A 23,178-nucleotide genomic window follows, 5' to 3' on the forward strand; every position below is an offset into this window, starting at 1 on the left:
TTTGGTAAATACCTGAAAAAAACTAAAATTGTGCCTGTGTCCAAATTATATATATTTATAATATAATATAATATATATATATATATATATATATATATATAAATATATTTTCAATTGCTTAGTAACACAAATTGCTAATCAACCAATCACATAACAGCAACTTAATGCGTTTAGGCATCTAAACATGGTGAAAACAACATGCTGACGTTCAAACCAAGCATCAGGTGGGGAAGAAAGGGGATTTAAGTGACTTTGAATGTGGCATGGTTGTTTGTGCCAGACGGGCTGGTCTGAGTATTTCAAAAACTAACAAAACGATTCAACGATCTACTAAGCATACGCGTGATTCTCAGAACAGACCACACCAGAATCGCACAAACAACCATCAGAGACCCAATACCCAGCATTACCAACCAAGGAATAATGGTAGGACACCACAGAGATCTAACAATAACTGGAGGAATTCTGGTTATAGTCCTCACGGTCAACAATATGAGAATACCAACTACATGCAACCTCCTCCAAATGATCCCAATTACCATCATACTGGATGGAGGGATAACAACTATACACCAGTCCATTTTTTAGAAGAGGGCAGGGTCCGCAAAATAAGTATTCAACCAGAGGAAAGAGAGGAGGCAAGAGGGTCAACAAACCCAAAAAAACGGAAAATGTAAAAGGGAAAGGGATTTTTAATTTGAGTAACATTACATTATCACCCCAAGAATTGAATTTACTCGACAAGGGTTTGAAGTTTGCACCTGAGAATAGACTGAATAAATTTCAAACCTATATCGATGTGCAAAAATTTGTGAGGCAGGTATCTCTTAAAAAATATTTTATGAATAATCCCATAGAACGTAACTGTTCTAGGGAGAAATTTAATTCGAATCTTAGGAATGCTTCTTTATATAATCCTCCTCCACAGTCTCAAAATCATGTGAATATATTTAAAGATATGGTATTGAAGGATCTTGCTGCAATTAAAATTAAGGATAATTATAAATACGATAATACAAGAATGGCTATGAATTCCCTTTTGAAGAAAAAGGATTTAGTCATACGTCCGGCTGATAAGGGTGGAGGCGTAGTAGTATTGAATAAAAAGGATTATATACAAGAGGTATATAACATATTGAGTGATAATAATACATATCATCTGCTACAGAATGACCCTTTAAAACAGTACAAAAAATCTCTTAAATCTCTCATTAAACAGGGTTATGATGAACATATCTTGAATAAAAAAGAGAGGGACTTTCTATGCCCCACTAGCCCAAGATTGCCTATTATGTATATACTTCCTAAGGTTCATAAAAGTCTCACTAATCCTCCGGGGAGACCGATCATCAGTGGGGTAGGCTCTTTATGTTCGAAGGTAGGACAGTATATAGACCATTTTTTACAGCCTTTAGTCATTAGGACTCCCTCCTACCTTAGGGACACTAAGCAGGTCCTTCAAGACATTAAGAATTTAACCATAGAATCTTCCACAATTTTAGTGACGGCGGATGTTGCATCATTATATACGAATATTAAACATGATGACGGTATGCAAGCGGTTGAATTTTATTTGAATGATCTTAACGAAATGCCTGCCTCGCAGAAAGTTTTTATTTTGGATCTTTTACAATTCGCAATGACCAAAAATTACTTTTGGTTTGACGGTAAATTTTATCTGCAGACTACTGGTGTCGCTATGGGAGCGAAATTCGCTCCCAGCCTGGCCAATTTGTTTATGGCCAGGTGGGAGGAGGACATAATTTACTCCCGTGACTGGCCTGAATTGTATTTTTACAAAAGGTATATCGATGACATTTTATTGATTTGGAAAGGTGATGAGCAGACACTTAATAACTTTTTGATTACTTTGAATAATAACACGCAAAATATTAAATTGACATATGAATATAGCACAGTGAGTGTTAATTTTTTAGATCTGACATTAATAAACCATAAAGGGACCATTATTACCAAATCCTTTTTTAAGCAAACAGATCGTAATGGCTATATTCCGGTTAATAGCTGCCACCATCCAGCATGGCTTTCAAACATTCCTAAGGGCCAGTTTTTGAGGATCCGTCGTAATTGCACAAATCTTGAGACGTATTTTGTCCAAGCGGATATACTAAAGGAGAGATTCATTGAAAAAGGTTACGATGAATCCTCATTATCATGCACTTTAACATCAGTTGCCAATATGGACAGGGATATGATGCTTAGTAACAACATGGAACAGAAACCTGCTAAGGTTTGTCCTTTTGTTACAACTTTTTCATCCCAATATAAAAGTGTTACAAAGATTATTAGGAATAATTGGAAAATTCTCATGGCAGATCCAACGCTCAATAAAATTTTACCACACAGACCTGGAATCACATTTAGAAGAGCCATCCCTTTGAGAAATAGAATAGCGCCCAATGTGATTAACCCTCCTCCTAAGATTCAGTTTTTTAATAGCTTAATGGGTTTCTTTCCATGTAATAAATGCGTCATCTGTACTTGTAGTGACCATAGAAAAAGGAAAATTGATCACTTTGTCTCCACTTCTACCAATAAGCAATATGACATTAAGAGTTTTATATCATGTAATACCAGATATGTGGTATATTTACTCCAATGTCCGTGCTCTAAACAGTATATAGGTCGCACTACTAGGAGATTGCGAGACCGTCTGAGAGAACACGTATACAATATAAAACGTGGATTTAAAGAACATTCCCTTTCAAAGCATTATAGGCTTTGCCATAATAGAGACCCATCATCGCTTAAATTTACAGCTATAGATGTCGTACATCACCATTGGAGGGGCATTAATAAGAAAAAGGCTGTTTCTCAACTGGAGACGAAGTGGATATTTGAGATGGGATCTATGTATCCCAGAGGATTAAATGTTGATATAGATATCAACTGCTTTATAGATAACAGTTGAAACTTTGGGTTACGCTTTTTATCTTCGGTTCTATCTCCACTTTTTATCTCCACTTTTTATCTCCATTGTTTATCTCCATTTTTTATCTCGTCTTTTTTTATCCCCTTTTTTATATGTAATCAATATGGACCTTTCAGGACTTTATGTTTCATTTGTGTGCCTTTTGTGATTCGTCTGCAGTCCATATACATATATACACATCAATACGTTTTGGTCATTGCGTTTTTTAAAATATACTTTTTTAAAATATACTTTGTTACAATAACAGTTTTAATTAATCATAGAGTGTTCTTATGATATTTAACATATTTTGGCTGTACCTTTTTCTAATATGTATATATCATGATTTGTATTATGTATCAACATTTATTCTGATAAGTGTTTTTATAGGTATTATTGATTTTAGTCATATTCATATATTTGTTTTATTGTAATGTGCATGTAATCAGTATCACCAGACTTACCATTAATGAGTCTTGATTATAACTCCATGCTCTGATGAGGAGTTATTAGTTATATATCTCTTAACATGATCCCGCACATGCGCAGTGGTCTGTCCGCGATGGTATTCATTAATTTTAACTTATGGTTATGTGTTTTATTGTTCATGGTGTCCTGGCACCGTTCATTCTAATCTCGTGTTAAACTTCGTGGTCTTTGCTTTATATTTACATTGAGTTTCCCTGGTGATTCAGTGTCACTCACTTATGATTGGAAAAATGGTGCCCGCGCATGTGAGATTAGGTTGGTCTCTGACAAAATGGCGCCTGATATGGAGACATCTCTCAAGGAAAATGGCGCGTTCGTAATGCGCATGCGCCATCTACGATTTTTAATGGACGCTGCCAGACACAGACGCTGAAGCTTATCCCCTTTGATGATGTGCGGTTAGCACAAAACGCGTCAGGGTAGGAGCTACAGCGTCATTATTTTACCATGGAGGTCCCGACGGCCATCTTTTAATTCACCTCATGGTCAGTGTTTGTTCGTTTATTCCTCACCCATGTTATACTGCATTAGAATAAAAATCTTTTAAACGGTATCACGCTATTGGTCTCTTTTCTCTGTGGCCCTTGGTGAGTCACTTATCACCTATAGAGCCACTCAAGAGAGAGACCGTGGATTATCAGCAACATCCAGTGGGTGGAGGAGTATCTGGCTTGATCTGATCTTTAGAAGCTACCGGTGGATCTTGTAGAGATATATTATCTCTAAATGCGCAGTTACACTGTGCATCTGGTGAGTGCACAACCTTATCCTTCTCACGTTCACCGCATGGAAGCAGCACTTTGAAGAAAATTATCACAAAGACTGTTTTTGCACTGCATGTTACTCTGCTTGTGACATAGTGTTTGAGATCACATTAGTCACATAACCACTATATTGTTATCTTAGATGTTTTTTTACTCTAATATTTGCTATATAGCGCCGCATCTTTTATATTTTATTTCAAAAACTGCTGATCTGCTAGGATGCACAAGCATCTCTAGGGTTTAAAGACCATGGTTTGGAAAAGAAAATATCCAGGCAGTTGTGAGGACAAAAATGCATTGTTGATGTCAGAGGTCAGAGGAAAATGGGCCGACTGGTTTGAGATGATGGAGAGGTAACACGAACTCATGTCAATTTGGACCAAAATCTCACCTTGTGGAATCTATGGCACAAAGAATTAAGGCAGTTTTGAAGGCAGAAGGTGCACCTAATTAAAGTGACTGGTGTGTGTATATGTATATGTATATATATATATATATATATATATATATATATATATATATATATATAATTTATTTAAGATGCATGGTGAGTTTTTTGAAGTTGTGTGTTTTTGACAATTTTTTGGAAAATCAAGTAAATACAAATTTGAAAATGAAATCTTTTTTTAAACAAATATGTCATTTTAACAAGTTATTTCTCTCTCTCTCACACACACACACACACACACACACACACACACACACACACATCATGGCCATACTTAAAATTAAACATCAAAACTGATTCTTCTACTGAGAGAAAGAGAAAAAGAAAAAGAGAGAAAAAGAGAGAGAGAGAAAAAGATATAGAGAGAATAAGAAAAAGAGAGAGAGAAAGAAAGAGATAAAGAGAGAAAGAGAAATTGTACTTTTTTTGTACACAGTTGTCAAACAAGACAATATTTCTCTCACACAGCACAGACATACTTAGAATTTCATCCCAAAACACATTCTAGTATTCCTCCTGAATAAGGGGAAACCACTTATATGAGACTCTTTTGAAGCCTAGCCTCATAATGGTACCCAAAATCCAAGTATCACCTTCAACCTTTCAAGGTGTATAAATTAGGTATCTAATTTCTAGACTACCTGTCATGTGTTTGGAGGTATTACTATGCCATACACATCTACAAATGATCACATGTTGGAGGGTAAACACCCTAAGGTATTGTTTAACAGGCTCTATGAGTCTTTTGAAATTTAAATTTTTCTGCCACAAGCTTCTGGAAAGTATGGAAAAAAAATGAAAATTAATTTTTTACACAAATTAAATGAATAAAAAATGTCCCCCCGCAGCATAGACATACTTATATTTGCACCCCAAAACACATTCTGCTACTCCTCCTGAGTATGTGGATGCCACATGTGTGAGACTTTAGGAGCCTAGCTGCATAGGGGGACCCCAAATCCTTGGGTACCTTGAGGCTTGAAAGGGCCATAAATTATGCATCTAATTTCCTGACTACCTATCACATTTTGGCCCTGGAGTACCAGGACAGTGGAAACACCCACAAAATGACCACTTTTGGAAAGCAAACACCCAAAAGTATTTCTTTAAGAGGAATGGTATGACATTTGAAAATGTAAATTACTGATGCACTTTTTTTGTAAATGAAAAAAGTTTTTTTTTCAGATATTTTCAATTATAGATATTCCTGACACCCAGTATTGGCATACTTAGAATTACAACCTTAGGCTCGGTTCACACTATGCAGGTGGAAGCCGGAGCAGGGTCCGCACTTCGTCCCACAGTTGCAACCACCTACACACAAAATGTAGGACCCGCAGGTAGATGCCATTAATCTTAAGGGCATGCCATCTGCACTGGAAATCACACCTGCACTGGGAACCACACTGGGTTGCGATTTCTTGAAAGGTGCAGGGACTTTTTCCTGCTTTTTCAAATGAACAGGTTGCCTTGCTGCCACTAGTGTGAAACAAGGGCAAAACACATTTGGAGATACCACATGTGTGAGAGTTTTCAATGTCTGGACTGATAATGTACCAGACATTGTATCTTGTGTATCACAAAAACGGTCAGGGAACTTGTGTATCAACCATCAGGAACACTGTTGCTGGCATACACTGGTCTGGTGACCTTGAAACTGGTGTGGCAGCAATTAAGAACACTGTTGCTGGCATACACTGGTCTGGTGACCTTGGGACTGGCGTGGCAGCAATTAAGAACACTGTTGCTGGCTTCATTGGTCTGGCAACACTAGGGACTGGTGTGGTGATGATCAGAAACACTGTTGAAGGCTACACTGGTGTGGTGACACTGGGACTAGTGTGACAGTTATCAGGAATACTGTTGCTGGTATACACTAATCTGGTGACACTGGGACTGATGTGGCAGCAATCAAGAACACGGTTGCTGGCTTAAACTGGTCTGGTGACACTGACTGGTGTTGAAGTTATCAGGAACACTGTTGCTGGCTTGCACAGATCTAGTGATACTGGGACTGGTGTAGTCAAGATCAAGAACACTGTTGGTTTTAAACTCGTCTGGTGACACTAGTACTGGTGCGGTGTCAATCAGGAACACTGTTGATGGAGTACACTGGTGTGGTGCCACTGGGACTGGTGTGACAGGGATCAGGAACACTGTTGCTGACTGCACTGGTCTAGCAACACTAACTGGTCTGGTGGTGATTAGGGACACTGTGACTGGCTGCACTGTTATAGTGATACTGGGACAGGTGTAGTGGTGAATGGGGACACTGACTGGCTGTACTGTTGTAGTGATCTTGTGACTGGTGCATTGGTAGTCAGGGACACTTTGACTGGATGCACTGATCTGGTTATACTGGACTGCTGTGGCAGTGATCAGAGACAATGTCTGGCTGCACTGACATACACTGATATAAGAGCAGCTAGCCATTGTACATGATCACTGCCACAGCAGCACCATTGTGACACTGTACTGTTCTGTTGACAGTGTGTTAAAAGAAAATGATCACAGTCACCAGAGTCATGCGGAGTAACTATAGTGATATTGTACTGATTTGGCTATTAATCAGAAACAGGCTGCTGTGCTGGCAACATTACATTGCCATCAGAGTAGTACACTCTGAGTGTTCATTACAGTGCTGATCAGTCACTGTGAGAGAGAATGGCTCAAATGGCTTTGTTTCCAAGTGTTATTGCTGTGATTATTATTATTATACAGTATTTATAAAGCGCCAATAGTTCACTCAGCGCTGTACATTACAAAGGGGGACAGAACATGTGACAGAACAATACCAATACAATGCAAAACATGAGGGGATCGAGGGCCCTGCTCTTTCGAGCTGATTGGTCACATTGATCACATGGTAGAGGGCCAATTCCTTTGGCCCTGTACTCCAGTTTGTGATCCATCCATGAAGCTTCTGTCTAGCTGTTTATGTACTTTGGTCGGATGGGAGCTGGTTATATCCCCGTTTCTCTGTTGCAGAAGGAAGGGGAGAGCTCCCCAGCATAAAATGTACAATAATGACTGTGTTGGTAATCAGTGTGATCTATCATCACAGCAATCACATGACAGAGTGGCTTCAAATGGCTCTGTGCTTTTAGCCACTGCTCTCGACATTGTCAGGGGACCCCTGATGACCTCTCTTATGGCAAACTACATTGGATGTGACATCACACCCACTGGCTGAGAGCGGCAGTGCTTTCAGTGGTTGTCTTTTACTTTTGTGAGTACCTGTCTGTATATTTGATCAGTCTTACTTTGCAGTATAGCACTATTGTAGCCTTAGCTTATCCTTCTGGTCATGTGGCACTGAAGATGGATTTGATCAACCTCTGAGCACATCTTTTAAAGTATTGCCTGAGAAAGTGGCCTGAATGCTGCTAGTGTAAAGTGCTTCTGACCCCCCTATGACAGGGAGGTCTGAGAGTCCATTAAGAAGTGTGTGCATCTGGTGATGCGAGGGAGAGCAGCTTTCTGTATAACACGCACAGAATATCTCAGCACAACACTTTCATGTCAGATCTTTCCACTTTTGAATTTATGGACTTGATTTATTTATTTACTTCACTTTGATGTATTTTAAACACATTTGTATATGTTGCATTTATTTACTTATAAGATTGGTTCACTCTTAAAGGGATAGCACTCTGTGCTTTTCAGACTGTGGCACAACCTTTGAATGAGCCATCAGAACTTCTTGCAATGTTCATATACATTATGACGTTTCACCTCAACACACCAATGCAGGTAATCATAATCCTTGTCCACATTTTCTGGATATACCTTCCAACATAACAGCAGGGAGCTTATGGCTCCAGGCTTGGTCCTCTCAAGCACAGGACACCCTTCTCATGCAACAGACCTGGGAGGACAAGAAGCACAGCAGCCTACACCTTCTCACCAGACAGAGCTTAGGAGGCAAGAGAGCTTTCCATGATTATCCAACATATTTATATCCTTCCCTAACATGCACCACTGGCAAAAAGCTCCTAGTGGTCAGTCGGGGAGATATACATATTCATAATTTAAGTTATTTGATTCTCTTATACTATTAACATGGACACTGCCCAACAGCAGACAAAAAAAAAAACACCACTGAGAATAGGGGGAACTCGGGGTAAGTAGAACTATCAAATAGAGCTCGGGATGACTACAGTTCATCAGCATTACATTTTGCTTAAGGTCACTACTGCGAAGGCCAGGGTCCCCACACAAGAAAAATGTAAAAAAAAATAGGCAAATGCAGGCTCTCACATTAACATACTAGCAACATTAGCAATGTTTTAACGTATACCTGCATGTTTTAATTAAAAAGACTGAAAAAAATATTAGACCTGTCATGTACTTGAGCAATTCAAACTGAACACATGAGGATTAGAAGGTACTGTATATGCCAGGGTTATTCTAATTTAAAACCAGGGATCAGAAACTTAATTGGATTCATAGATATAGGCAGCTATTAAGCAGTTGCTTACAGGGTGTATGTCTATATTTTATGCCCTGTTTGCACTGCAAAATTCCAGTGTTCATGTCAATACTGTGATTGCACTAAGCAGTTAGTTAAGCTTCCCAGATGGGAGGGGGTAAGCCAGGTTCTGCATTCTCCCGGGCTTTCCGGCCTATGCCCTCTCCCACTGCTGCTAATAAAAAAGGAGTGGCGCAGCAGAAAGATGTAACCATCAGCAACATTTTGAGCACCTTTTGGGAAGATCCCCATGAAACCAGGGCTCTTTCACACAATGGACTCTTACCTTGGCAGGTATGTGAGGGGCAGCCTATGTTGTTCTGGTCTGAAGTTACTACAAAGGGGTTCGTGGTGATATAAGACATATTGCAAATAACAGGGCCTGTTACAAACACACACATACACACACATACACACGGGGTGAAGAGGAGGACATGTAGTTGCTAAGACTATTGATCGGTTCTCTGCATAGTGAGGGGAATGGTGTGATGTTACCCTCCCAAGCGGTCAGTGCTCCACCTTGCCACAAACCTCATCTGCATGGTAGAGACCTCAGGGTCCTAGTCTTGCATGCAGGAGGTTCGCACTGTGTCATGGTGAAACCTGTATTCTATCAAAGATGATAGGAAAGCTGAACTGATGGAACAGGACATTGCTCTATGGTGTCTCCTTCAAAATATTCATATTCCAAGAACAGGTGTATGGCTTACTTCTAGTTCGGGGTGCTGCCATAATGTTGAATCCCCATGAACATGGCCCCGCCTGGTCCTGGGCATTGGTGAGTGGGTACAGAGGAAAAGAAAGGCCCTGTGTGCACTGATAAGGTGACCCTGCCCACAAGTTGAAGTTATTTGCAAATCTTGACTTATTTAATAGTCATGTTCACTATCATCTCTTCATCTCTAGCATTTCCCTGTTCAGAGACAGGCAGCCTAGCACACTAAAATGCCAAGAAAGAAAGTTAAGAAAGTGTAATGGGGAGAGGCCAATCTAAACTTTTTAAGCCTCTTTTTAAGCCTATGACATAATTACAAAAACACTCATAGAAAATAATAGATTTGAGGATATTTTATACCCTGTGTTCAGTGTGTTCAGGACATACTGTTCTTGTGTGGCTCTGTTGATAAATGTAATTAAGACCTAACAAATAAACTTCAGCAAATAATAATTGGAACACAAACTGGAATACATCAATTTATATCTCTAAGGTAAAGGAGAATTCATGCACAACACAGCAGCTTAGACTTGATAACAACAATAATCTCTTATAAGGATACATTTGGTAGCTGTAAAAATTCATATATACATATGTTTAAAAGCAGTAGATTAACTTTAGCCTTCTATAGCTACAGGTACTTTAGAGCAATTCATCCACAAAGGCAACAAAATCATTCACGTTCAAGGTCTATCAGCCAGCTTATCTCAGTCTGCTTCACCTTCCAATCAGTGAGTCAAGCCTGCCATACATGGATGGAAATTCAGCAGGTTCTGTAGGGACTGGTCAACGCATAATTTTGCCACTCAATCAGAGCTGCCGGCTATAACCAGCAGTGTATTCAGATGGCTGGGATGTCTCCTTGCTGTCAGAATACAATAGTGCACCAGGGAGGATGGGGAAAGTGAGTCTTTTTTTTTGTTCAACCCACTGGCCAGATCTGATCTTTGACCAGCCCTTTAAGACCACTAATTTCCTACATAAATGCAGTGCAAGTGCTCTGGACTGGAAGAGGAAGGTAGTTCAGGGCTTCTGCAGTGAGCTCTGAGGATGAATTGCTAAGATCATAAAGGGTTTCCCAGTGATTGCTTGTGACTTAATCAATATGGTGGCTGCACACATCATTGTAAAATGGAATAAAAACTGTGCAAAAGCAAATCAGCAGCTGCACAAAGCATACTGTAAGTGCTAGAACATTTACAACTGACTTATCTTGCACTGGCTAAAGTATAAGGTTGCCCAAGTCTAGGTTTTGCTTTAAGCCTCCGTAATAATTATAAGGGCTACACTGCTCCCAACATTAGGTACACTCCTGTATGCACAAATGCTTTCAGTTTAACAGTCAAAATTAAAATACGAGAGTAGACACATAAGCATCAGTGATGGTTGAAGAAGCTTGCTACAGTGATTGTTGACTGAAACAATTTTTTACATAGTTTAAATGCTGTAGCATGTTACTTGCCAGTACATTGCCGTTTTCTGGTCACTTCATTTTGCTTGTAAACAAATGATCAGTGATTCCATTCATATTTACTCTTATCCTAGATGAGGGTCTGGTTAATGGAGATCGCATGCAAAAAAAACCCAATGTTGTCAATGACATCACCTGAGGTTCTAGTATGGATTTGGGGGGGGTGGGGGGTGTTGTAATGCTTTTTTTCTTCTTTTTTGTATGGGGCCCATCCTGAAGTTAAGAGGGACCCCCCCCCATATGTTTTTTGTTTTGTATAAGGTCTCTAAGTTCCACCTGGTAAGTCTTACCAACCCCTTAAGAAAACTTTCAGGGTTTTAGGGGGAATTGTTAAGGGTACCCCACATAATTTTTTTTTAACACATCACTTACCATACATGCCCTTTTGTTTTTCATTAAGCTTCCAGCTGGACTCCCCTAACAGCTGAATGGGCCAGCTGACAGTTGAATAGGCTGGGTATGCGTCAATAGTTACTAGGAAGCGGTCAGCCACCAGCGCCACAACAATCAGCCTGAGGGCGAAGCTGTCTCATTTAGCAGTGGTAGTTTAGTTCAGGCATTCGCTGAACTCTGAACATGTAAAATCTGAACCAAACATGGGTTCAGTCTGAACCCAAAGCTCATCCCTAATAAACTGGAACAGTCCAGACCAATAGACCTGTAGTCCTGCCCAGTAATCCATGAGGTCATAATTTAGGCTCGGTGCAGAGATTTATGACCAGTCTCTCCAGCTACTAAAGTAAAATTGACATTTTCCACTTGTGTGAAATAGCCTATACTGTATCTTTGATAATAACCTCTTTTTATTGGTGGTCATTGGAGACTTAAACTCCTCTTTTAAATTGGTGTTCAGTGCTGCCTCATGTCCCCTGTACTACTTGTGTTTTTTGAAACACCAGGGGTTGGACAAAATTATGGAAACGCCAGGTAAGAGAACAAAATCGTTACCTAATATGGTGTTGGACCACATTTGGCATTCAAGATGGCCTGCATTCTTTTGGGAATTGACAAATATAAGCCTTCTGATACCACTCTTCATTCAAAAATTGCAATCCAGTTCTCAGAGAAGCAGAAAACGAGCCAAAACCTTGTTCTCCAAAATTGACCAGAGTGGCTCTATGATAGTGAGGTCCAGTAACCAGGGCCAGGACAGGGGGTGGGCAGGAGGGGGCAGCTGCCTTGGGCATAGATGTTTACTGTATTGATGGGGGTACCAGTGAGCTTATTCTGATAGGGGGCCAAGTGGGGCTTCTTTGCCCTTGGAACTGGAAGACCTTGTCCCAGCACTGCTGGTGACTGCGGTGCCCAGGGAAGGTACGAGACTTCACCTGCATTCTCATCAACCCATGAATTGACAACACCAGCTGTGTGAATCGGAGCATTATTGTCTTGGTAAATGGCATGGCTTTCGGGAAACAATGTCGTCACCATGGGGTACACATGGTCGGCCATAATTTGTACATAGTCACTGGCAGTGACTCTACCTTTCAAAGCAATGATGGGGCCTACAGAATACCAAGATGTGGCTGCCCAAACCATGATTGTGCCCCCATCATGCTTTACTATTGGTACAAGACAGTCCTGGTTGTAAGCTTGGGACGGTGTTCACCACACAAAGACTATCACGTACCTGGTGATGGAGGCCAATGGAGAGAGGGTTTTCCTTTGCGGCTAAGTTCCGGACTCACCTGAGAGTGGAACAGCGGGAGTCAGGCCCAAAGTTTCACAATTCGCCTGTAGGAGTGCTGGTTGGTGGTCCACTCAGAAGCACAGCTGGTGCACGGAGATAGGTCTGCAGACAAGAGGCGCCTGTACGTGGTATGCAAGCCCTTCCGGGATTTAGATGTTTACTGGGTAGTCGGTTCAAGCCAAGGTCAGGTACCAGGTGGGAATCAGAGCAGACGTAGTCAGATGGGATAGCCGAGGTCATACACAGAGGAGCGAGAGAGAGAGAGAGTATCCGTAAGCCAAGCCGAGGTCAGATCGGGGTAAAGCAGAGTAGACAGGTCCAGGAGCAAGCCGAGTCATTAACAGGAAATCACAGGTCAGAATTACAGGAACCAGGAACAGGGCACGGGGAGCTAGAGATCATCCAGCAACTAGAGGAAGTGATGAGCCTCCTTATAAAGGCCATTTGGCACCAGACTGAGGTTGATGTGTACTTCTGCGGCCATGTAGAGTACTGGCAGAAATGCCAGATCTTCCAGAACTTCTGCCGTGGACAGGACCCTGACAGTGCCCCCCCCCCCCCAAAGGGCAGTCTTCGGATGCCCACCTGAGCCATCTTTTCGGGATACTTGAAATTAAATTCTTGGAGAAGCCTGGGTGCATGTACATTCCCTTTTGGTTCCTAGGAACTTTCTTCAGGTGGGTAATCCTTCCATCTGACCAGGTATTAGTGTCACAAGTTAGCTTGCAGCCTCTTGTGTGTTTATTCTTACCTCCTTGCTGCTCTTGATTCCTTCATATGCGTGTTTGTCTGTGCTCACCTGTGGGCATCGTCTGCTATTCCCTTGGTTTTATGTCCCTCCCTTTCATCACTTCCTGGGCCTCCTCCTATCTGGCTTATCTATTTAAGACATGCTCAGTCTGTCCCACTTTGCCTGAGCAACTTCGTCTTGTTGGAGCTCCCGTGTGGTCCGGCTGTTAATCCTGTATTGACTATCTCTGTACCGACCCCGACTTCGTTCCTGACCTTGCTAGTTTTCCACCTGTCCTGACCTCGGCTTGCCCATTGGATTCCCTGTGTCTTTTCCCTTGCACCCTGCTCCCGCTAGTGGTCTCCTCCACCTCAGCTGGGTGTACCTGAGGGCCGCGAAATGGTCCCAGCCTGCTGCAAGTCCATCCCCACCATCAGGGGCCCTGGTGAAAAAGCAGGCTGGGGCTTAGATTCTGTGCCCTGGGGAACCCCAAGCTGTGGACCTATAGAGCTCACTACCATAGGCGTTGACAACTGGATTTGTCTTCCCCGCCTTCTACAGGCCAGAATTGCTTCAACCTCATATTCCGTCTCCTCCCCAACTGTTATCGGTGGAGGAGGTGGTTCTACTCTCCCTGGAAAAGGATCATGAACAGCTGGCTTAAATAAGGAGACATGGAAAACTGGGTGGATCTTGTATGATTCCGGAAGGAACAGCTCAAACGCCACTGGATTGATTTCCCTCTTGATCCAATCTTCAGAGGAGGGTTTCCTCTCCTTTTCCTGTCATAGTGTTTCTTATAATCAGCCTGGGATTTCAGTATAGACTCTCGGAGGACTTTACAGTTCTGTAGCATGGAGAGTCTGTCCTGTACTGCGGGTACTGAAGCTTCAAGAATGGTGTCAGGTATGGAGGAAGGACTGAATTGTTGTAGGCAAATTCTGCCAATGGGAGTAGGGATGCCCAATCATCCTGAGAAAAAGCAGAGAAGCACCATAAATATTGCTCCAAAGTCTGGTTTGTTTGCTCCATTTGCCCATTACTCTGGGGATGGTAGGTGGATGATAGGCAGAGTTCCACCTTCAGGGCTTTACAGAGGGCTCTCCAGAACCTGGATGTAAACTGCACCCCCCCCGGTCTGAGAAGATATTACTGGGCAGACCATGTAACCGGACAATTTCTTTGATGAAGGTTAGTGCAGTCTCTGATAGTGATGGAGTACCCACCATTGGTAAAAAGTGGGCCATCTTGGATAGCCGATCCACTACTACCAGAATGGTAGTAAACCCCTCTGAGGGTGGCAAATCCACAAAGAAGTCCATTGCGACCATCTCCCATGGACGATCCGGAATGGGCAGGGGCCTCAGCAACCCCCAGGCCTTGGCTTTGTCTCCCTTGTTCCGCAGACACACTGTGCACGACTTCACATAAGCTCTACAGTCATGATTCAAGTTGGGCCACCAGAAGGATCGCTGGATTAGTTCCATTGTCTTACGGGCTCCAAAGTGTCCAGCCAGTTGATGGTCATGGAAAGCCCTGAAAACTTGAGACCTCACTTCTTGGGTACCCCAAGATTTTATCCTTGTGCCACATAAGACCATCCTGGCTTCTAAGCTAATTTTGTTTGGGTTCAGGATATAGTGCAGAGGCTTGCTTGATCAAAGACTATAGGCTGGGTTGGATCAGCAAAAAATTTTGAGCTGAAAATGGTGCTGGGGGGAGAAGGCTCCTCTGGGTCTGGGAACATGCAGGAAAGGGCATCTGCCTTCCCGTTCTTGGATCCTGGGCGGTAGGTTATGTGGAAGTTAACCCTAGAGAAATATGAAGCCCATCTAGCCTGTCGAGGTCTTAGGCGCTTGGCGGACCTTAGATACTCCAGATTTTTATGATCTGTGAAAATCATAATTGGGTGGCTGGCTCCTTCCAAGAGATATCTCCATTCTTCGAATGCTATCTTAATCGCTAAAAGTTCCCTATCACCCACATCATAGTTCCTCTCTGCTTGGCTCAGTTTTCTAAAACAAAAAGCTATTGGGTGAAACAGAGCCTTTGGGCCCTAGCGCTGGGAGAGTACGGCTTCTGTAGCAACTTCTGATGCGTCTACCTCCAGGATGAAGGGGAGTGTTGGCTCTGGATGCTGTAACACAGGAATGGAGGTGAATTGATTTTTTAATTGCTCAAACTCTTTTTGAGCTTCCTGGCTCCAGCAAAATTGTGTATGCTGGCGAGTGAGTTGAGTAATAGGGGCAATGATTGTGGAAAAGCCCTTAATAAATTTTGAATAAAAGTTGGTGAAACCCACGAATCTTTGGACCCCTTTCCTGTCTGAAGGTGCAGGCCAATCCAGGATAGCAGATACTTTCTGAGGGTCCATGGAGATCCCCTCGGTGGAAATTATGAGCCCCAGGAACTGGATGGACTGCTTCTCAAACTTACATTTCTCCACCTTGGCGTACAAGCCATGCATCCTTAGAATGTTTAGCACTTTCCTAATGTGATCACGATGGAGTTTCAGTGAGGTAGAGAAAATTAGGATATTGTCCAGGTAGACGATCACAAAAAGGTCAAGGTACTCTCTAAAGATGTCGTTCACAAAATGTTGAAGCATAGCAGGGGCATTACATAGCCCAAACGGCATTACTAGGTATTCAAAATGTACAAAGTGTGTTCTGAAGGCAGTCTTCCACTCATTGCCCTCTCTTATATGGACTAAATTGTAGGCCCCCCGTAAGTCCAATTTAGTGAACACTCGGGCTGTTCGAAATCCCTGAAACAACTCGGGCACCAGAGGAAGAGGATACCGGTTTTTAATGGTAATTTTATTAAGTTCTTTGTAGTCAATACAAGGTCTCAGAGACCGATCCTTTTTTTCTACAAAGAAAATACCAGCCCCGGCAGGAGAGGAAGAGGGGCAGATGAATCCTTTAGCGAGATTCTCGTCTAGATAGTGCCAGAGAGCTTCCAGTTCAAGTTCGGATAATGGGAAAATTCGCCCAAATGGTATTTCTGCCCCTGGGAGTAACTCAATTGGGCAATCATAAGACTGATGAGAAGGCAATGTGTCAGCCTTCTTTTTATCAAACACATCGAGGTCATGGTAGGTAGAGGGAACTGTTTGACTGGCCTCTGGGGAAGGTTGGACTGAGAGACATACGGAAGAATTGGTGGGTGTAGGAGCACCACAGTGTTGTAGACATGATGATTTCCTTCTTGGGCCAATTGATCTGTGGGTTGTGCGCTTGCAACCAGGGTATTCCTAAGAAGGATGGAAACATGGGGGATCTGATCACGTCAAAACGAATAAATTCCTGATGGCCGGAGTCGGTGGTTGCAAGAATAGGAGTGGTTTCCTGGGTAACAGGTCCAGAACTCGGAGTAGTGCCATCCGCAAGTAAAACGTCAAGTCTCTGTTTCTTAGGCAGAAGAGGGATGTGTAAGTCCTTGGCCAATTGGATGTCTAAGAAACAGCTACAAGCTCCCGAGTCAACGACGAGCCCGCAACTTGACATCCCTTCCAGCCACCTGCAATGACATGTGGAGAATGACATGGGTGGTTAAAGTCCCGGATCGCTGAACGTATAAAGGGGCTGGCTGGACTTACTTGGGCGTACTATGCAAGTTACGCAGGAAGTGGCCCGTGGCCCCACAGTAAAGACAGAGGTTGCCGTGCTGTCTGCGTATCCTTTCTTCTGGAGTTAGGGTATGTTGGAGAAGGCCGATTTGCATAGGTTCTACCTCCGAATTGTGGATGGATTGCGGAGCAAGAGCAGGAGCCGTTGACCCTGGAACTTTTGGCAGAACCAAAGTGGGCCGAAAGGTCTGAATATGCTCAGCGCGTCTTTCCTGTAGACGCCGGTCCAACCAAGTAGTGAGCAGGATAAGGTTCTCCAAGGAGGAGGGAGCTTCCACCCTAGCTAACTCATCCTTGATGGATTCGGACAGGCCTAGGCGGAACTGGTACTTCAATGCTGCATCGTTCCAACCGGTGTCTGCAGACCATTTATGGAACTCTACTATGTAGTCCTCCACAGGCTGCCGACCTTGTAGTAGAGCATGGAGGGCGGACTCAGCAGTGGAGGTCCTCTGGGGTTTGTCGTAGAGGGCAGCCATGGCTTTAAAGAATTCACTCACTGAATTGAGCGCTGGGCTCTTTTGTTCCAGAAGACTATGTGCCCAAGACTGAGGTTCTTCAGACAAGAGGGAGATGATGAACCCGACCTTGACCACTTCCAGAGAAAAGGTCCTGGGTTGAAGAACAAAATATAATTCACAGGCATTCTTGAAAGCTCTGAACTTAAGTCAATCCCAGAGAAAATGTTCAGGAGTAGGAACTCATGGGTTCCGGAGGTGGTAACACTATAGCAGGAGTGGTGGCAGGAGACTGACTGGCAGGTGCTGCTACTGGGTTGGAACTGGCGGAGGGATCTTGGTCCGCAGGAGTAAAGAGGGAGTGAAGATGCCCTTCTAGCTGGAAGTATCCTTGCTGTAGATCCTTCACTGCTTGGGTAAGTGCCGTCATCTGTTGGCACAGGTCCTCTAGTGCGGAAGCGCCTCTCTTGGCCTCGGACATACTGGCTGGATGATACTATCACGTACCTGGTGATGGAGGCCAATGAAGAGAGGGCTTCCCTTGTGGCTAAGTTCCGGACTCACCTGAGAGTGGGACAGCGGGAATCAGGCCCAAAGTTGCACAAGTCACCTGTAGGAGTTCTGGTTGGTGGTCCACTCAGAAGCACAGCTGGTCTGTAGGTCTGCAGACAGGAGGTGCCTGTGCGTGGTATGCAAGCCCTTCCGGGATTTAGATGTATACTGGGTAGTCGGTTCAAGCCAAGGTCAGGTACCAGGTGGGAATCAGAGCAGACGTAGTCAGATGGGATAGCCGAGGTCATAAACAGAGGAGAGAGAGAGTATCCGTAAGCCAAGCCGAGGTCAGATCGGGGTAAAGCAGAGTAGACAGGTCCAGGAGCAAGCCGAGTCGTTAACAGGAAATCACAGGTCAGAATTACAGGAACCAGGAACAGGGCACGGGGAGCTAGAGATCATCCAGCAACTAGAGGAAGTGATGAGCCTCCTTATAAAGGCCATCTGGCACTAGACTGAGACTGATGTGTACTTCTGCGGCCATGTAGAGTACTGGCAGAAATGCCAGATCTTCCAGAACTTTTGCCTTGGACAGGATCCTGACAAACACATCTGGTGGTTGAGACCAGTGTGAAACTCAATTCATCGGACCATATTACAGTCTTCCGTTGATTGATAATCCATGAGTGATCCACCACTCTCTCCTCTTCTGAACATTAATATCGGTCACTAGGAGTTTGGCAATTGCAGCTTGCCCATGAATGTTTTGTTTATGGATTTCACACCACACAGTTTTTGTGGAAAAACTGAGACTAAGCTCTGCAGTTAATTTTTCAGCAGTTGTTTTCTTGTTCCAGGTCACAATCTTGCGCTATGTCCTTTCATCTCTTTCGACCAGTTGACCATGTCGACCTTGCTTATGCTTATCAGGCGATGTTTTCCTGGAAACTATAGACGCCATCATAACTATTATTATTATTATTACTACGAGTTTATATAGCGCCAAAGGGTTTGCTCAGCGCTATAACCTTTGAAATTGTACCTCACGACATTGCAAATAAATTGGCAACTTCAGTCACAGAGGCATCAGCTAACAGGGCGCCAACAGTTTGCTCTCTTTGAAACTCAGTAAGCTTTGACATAACTCTGTAGTACTAGCAGCGCACCCAGTGAATCAAGAAGGTGAGGCTGTTAGCTAGGTGTCCAATCATACAGCAGAAACAAAAGAATGTTATGCTACTTCCACTTTCAACGCAAAACATGTCACTTTCCACACCTGCATGTAGCGTTTACATATTTTTGCCCATCCTCTGTAGCTGCATTATATTAATTTGTTTTGGTATGGAAGACAATATTGATGTATTGATGAGGTTTTTTTTAATCAAAGATGGTTAGTCTTCTTTATCCTTGTTCAGGATGAAACAAAGATTAGATTTTCTGTGGCAAGTTTCTGCATTTAAAAAAGTGGAAAAAAAAACAATTTCCTGGCCACAAATTTTGCTCAAGGCTTTTGCTTTTTCAGGATTATTTCTCCACCAAATTTAGCAAGTGGGAAGCATCCACTAGTATACAATAATGTTGTTCTAGACCAAAGATATTGAAAAACTTGGAGATTTTAAGGCCCATGGCCCACTGGTGATGTGGCCGCCCTTGTAAACTCACCAGATGCTTGGTTGCTGAGAAATACAAAATTCAGTAAGAAAATGTTCTTTTGGAATGATCTTTCCCTTGCTCTCTGATAATACTATTATACGATTTGGCCAGTTTGTACTCCTGAACCTCTGGCTGATGTTTGTAAATCAACACCAGTCTGTCATATAGCAAAACCACCAATATATGACATTACAGAACACAACGCTGAAATGTAAACAACATAGCCAGGGATCCTGGGTAATGTCATTGACCAAAATGCTTACATGCAATGAGAGTAGCTGCAGAATGCATTTTTGTGGTGGTCAGCAGGAGGCACTCATTGCTATTTATAATAAATTTACATTATGGGACAATGTGACTGATGTTGGATTTACATTTTGGGACATATTTTTTGGTAGGGGATTTTTTAAATAAAGGGTCTTTTTTTCTAATATGTGGTTGATTTTATTTACATTTATTATTTTATTTATTTTAGTGAATGAGTAGCAAGGGATAATAGGGATGTAGCCTGTACTTATTCACATGGAAGGGGCCCATCTTATTCCAAAAGGGGACTTCCAGAATCCTATGTGTCATTTCCCACCCACAGACCTCTACATTCATCAGGACAGAGATGTGAGGATGAGGCACTTGTCTGTATCAATATAAGCAGAAGGTGCATCACAAGGGGTTGGCTTTGCTGTCCCCTCAGCAAGGTACTTACCCAATATTGAGGGCATGTGGTTTGAGATGGTTTAGGAAGATAGGAAAACACACTCAACTCTTAGCCCATCCTATACTGGCAGCATGTCTGGCTAAGGGCCTGGTATTGATTTTGAGGGAGACCCAAACTATTTATTTTCTTTTTTTCAAATTCTTTACTTAGACAGAAAGGTATCCAACAAACCACATTTAGATATGATCTACAGTAATATCATACAACAACAGGATTAGGCAATGAGGTTAGAGGTCACAAAAACAGTTACAGGTAAGACAATGTGCCATGATATAAGATATAAATCACCTAGAGGCAGTCAGTAGATAGGTTGAAATGAAAAGTGCATGCCCCACTGGGCTGGGAGCTTTGAAGTGTAAGAGCGCCCTAAGTACTAACAAGTGGTAACAAAGGTTGTTAGGACAAAAGGAACAGTGTAAATCATTAAGTTTAGTATAGGACTTCATCACATTACTGCACTCCTCAAAATGAAGTTATGGGCAGGGTGGAGTACCCATCCTTTGATGAGAAAGCAGGAACGAATTAGGAGGAAGAGAAAAGAATGAGGAATAAAAAAGAGGGTAGAGGAGAAAAAAAAAGGGGGGGGGGGAGGAGGTTGTTAAGCTGGCATGTGCAAGACTATGGAAAGGTCAGGTAGACGTTAGTCCAAGAACAGGTATCCATTAGAGCTTTACCCTCATCAGAGAGCACAAATATAGTCCAGTGAAGCCATGTTTTTGAGTGGCATTAAGCAAATGATGGAGGACCTTATAAACCTTGGCAGAAAAATCTGAACAGTGGAGAAGGAAGAAGGCAGGATCATCTGGGACCAGATAGTCTGAACTTTTGGGCGAGTCTTCTCACCTCTTTCCAGAAATGGTCTACTGTTGGACAGGACTAAAAAATATGTAGAAACATCCCTCGGGACCACCGGCAGCGATCTGAAGCTTCAGAGACATAATGGCGGATAACCATCGGGTAAGAAACTTGAAGTTACGCTCCTGAATGCAAGTGCATGTGGAAGACTTCAGGGCAAATTGAATACTGGTTTGACTTTGATGAAAGTCCTACCAAGGGCAGTCTCACACTTACTAATGTAGGGCAGCATGAATTCTTTCGGCGGGGTGGCCAGCAATGAGTACATTCAGGAAAGAGCATGAGGCAGAACCCTGCTGTCTGTGCAGTATGCCTCAAACAATGTCAGCAGGCGCCAAAATGACATCTCGTTGCCCCATCTCCTAGGATTATGCCTGAAAGTGTGAGTGCGGCCATTTTAGACACTGCTCCAGGGATATGCATCCTACAGAGAGCAATTTGGAATGGAAATGTAAACAAGTGATCTATCTGGTGCAATGGATGTTACAAGTGCATCATTCTTGTGATTGTTTTTAATATTCTTTTAATGATTGACATCAAGTTACTCTGATACTGCAACATTAGATCTTTTTTGTATTGATTTGACTGGTGTTTTGCAGTCTTAAAGTGATACTTACCTATTACAAGCCAATTGGAGGAATATTGCCAGTTATTACACCTAGAGTGTGGGGAAAGCTTGTTTGACCTTACCTTTGAGGTAAGCAGCAGCATTGGAAGATGATGGTTCACTGTGGTGGAGCACATCATCAAGTTTATCTTGAGCACACATGGCATATGCATGTCATGAAACACGATATTTTGAACAAAGACATTTCTCACTAGATATTTTAAGACTTTATTAATTTTGCATTTGTTTATATTAGTTTAATGTGTATGTGTTTACATGCTGGGGATATATGTATATATGCACATTTTCACCCTGTGAGGGTAAGAGTAATTAGTGTGGATAGTGGTGGATAAGATTCACAACATGTTTACATGTGTTTGTCATTTTTATTTAAAAAAATAATAATAATTATATATATAATTTTTTCTGCACATTTATATTGGGTTATACAAATTCTAGTTGCGCTGCACTTTTTCCGTGTTGATTTCTATTGGTGTTTGAACACACAACAATGAGGAGCTGCAACATAATATGTATGGTTTTTTATATACATTTGGGTTAGCTCAGAGGTTTCCATTTGTAGGGGATAAAGGAGACTGACTGGAGGATACAGCAAGGTTACGGCAAGCTAGGGAACAGAGGTGGAGGGTGGAGCCAATAATTGGGTGTGTTGTAGAGATGTAGGCAGGGCTGTGTAGCACCAAGGTGCTCTACTGAGAGGAACGGTGCTGTACTGTTGTTCAAGTTGCGTCCAGAGCTTAAAATTGCCATGTCTACACCAGTCAATCACCCTTAAGTGAGTAGCTTACTGGGACTGTCAATCTGCCATTGGCTTTAGGTAAGGTTAAGAGGTGCCTGCAGAATCTAGGTTGTTGATGGGCCCAGATGAACCTGGTGAACTGGGCATTGACTTGTTTGGAGCAGGAAGAGAGAATCTGAATAGGTAGAGCCTAGAAGAGGTACAAAAACTTAGATAAAATGCTCATCTTGATAATGTTGCAACCTCCAAACCAAACCAAGAGTGAAAGCCACTATGCCACTTGTCCAGGAGGGTTCA

General features: G+C 42.5%; 1 protein-coding gene across 2 annotated transcripts in view; it reads right to left on the bottom strand.

Moving 5' to 3' along the window:
* PTH2R (parathyroid hormone 2 receptor) overlaps nt 1-23,178 on the bottom strand; it is a 477,959-nt gene that overhangs the window by 368,548 nt on the left and 86,233 nt on the right. The gene's annotated exons all lie outside the window — the stretch shown is intronic.

The sequence above is a fragment of the Staurois parvus genome, unplaced genomic scaffold, assembly GCF_062004578.1.
Source record: "Staurois parvus isolate SC_StPar_1 unplaced genomic scaffold, SC_StPar_1.0 ptg000011l, whole genome shotgun sequence".
NCBI classification, from domain to species: domain Eukaryota; kingdom Metazoa; phylum Chordata; class Amphibia; order Anura; family Ranidae; genus Staurois; species Staurois parvus.